The sequence below is a fragment of the Triticum aestivum genome, chromosome 7B (genome assembly GCF_018294505.1).
Source record: "Triticum aestivum cultivar Chinese Spring chromosome 7B, IWGSC CS RefSeq v2.1, whole genome shotgun sequence".
Lineage (NCBI taxonomy): Eukaryota > Viridiplantae > Streptophyta > Magnoliopsida > Poales > Poaceae > Triticum > Triticum aestivum.
This window is the reverse complement of record NC_057813.1, coordinates 691,515,344-691,516,836: the sequence shown is the minus strand read 5'-3', so window position 1 is coordinate 691,516,836 and position 1,493 is coordinate 691,515,344.

Sequence of the window (1,493 nt, the reverse complement as noted above, 5' to 3'; positions counted from 1 at the left end):
GGCCTTTCCTTTACCTGTTTTGCTTCTTTTTTTGCATAACATATGGCCTTTCCTTTACCTGTTTTGCTTCTCTTTTTTTTTGCATAAAATATGGCCTTTCAGGTAAAAGAAAATGCTTGGGCTCACTCACTCGGTCGGTTCAAGAAACATTGTTGGGTGAAGGACCATATCAACTTATAACTCATATATATGAATGCAAAAAGGAAAATAGTATGCAACCTAGTGCGTTAGTGAAAATATGGTGATTTTTTTTCCTTTGCTAGTTACAACAACTTTTTAAGATTGTTATTTGTCCTTGTACAGCTTGATCAGGAATTAGTACTTCACTTGGATATCTCTTTGCTAATTGCTCAAAAGTGCTGCTGCTCACGGTGGAAGCCTTTCATTCTTTTTTCTATTTTTGTTCAGATGGAAGCTTTTGACAAGCAGCCGAACAGCGCCTGACATGTACCGTGATCATCATTGTACATCAACTTAACATGGACTGCTGGTTGGCACACTCGACACGACGCCGTCAGAGTTAGGGGTTGCTATAATTGTATGAACAACCCCAAGCTAGGCAGAATATATATCATCCTCTGTTTTGAGTTCCAACTTCCAAGTAACGTTTCCAGTTATACATCTAATTTCGTCGAATCTCGGTACGTACTAGAATGCTACTCTTTTTCGTGGAGCCATGACACAACTTCTTATAGGCAAAACACAGATGATTTGCTCTACAATCTCTACTACTAGTACTACTAGTAGAATGCCCGTGCGTTGCTACGGGCTTTTTGTATATAACAATAGTTCAACATCAGTTGTGTATAATATATACTTTACCCTCGTACTAATTATGCTTATGCATCATTGTCGACCTTTTTGATGTAAAGAGCCTTTTTCTCACTCTGTCTCTCATCTCCAACACTCTTCTTTCTCTCTCTCTCTCTCCATCCATTTCCCTATTGTGCGCTCATCTTCTCCATCCTCTCAAATTCTCTCAGTCAGTTATTTAAGTGTTCGACTATACACAAAATAATATTTTTCCTGTGTAATATTTTCAGGACTAAGAGCATCTCCAATAGACGGTCCATATGTAAAAATAACCAACTTCTGAATCTTCTGAGGCAAAAAATATCTCTCCACCGGATGGTTCATATGCAATTCTTTTACATTTCCGATTCCATGAGATGTAAAATACAACACCTTGCGATGCAAATTTACATCTCCAGAGGCAGGAGATGTAAAAACAGCGGCCGCGCACCAACGCCCAACCGCCATTCAGTTCATTTCTCCCCTTCTTCCTCCCGCCTACTCGCCACCGCCCTGCCGCAGCTCCCCGATGCCGCCCTGCCGCAGATCCAGCCCCGTCCCTACCCCCGCCGCTGATTCCACCCCGCCTGGACCGCCGCCCACCGTCGTATGGGTGGATCGGGCCGTCGCCGCACTGCGCCGCCCCGGCCCCGTCCGCCTCCACTCCGGCCGCCTCCGACCCGCCCCGGACCCGTCCACCT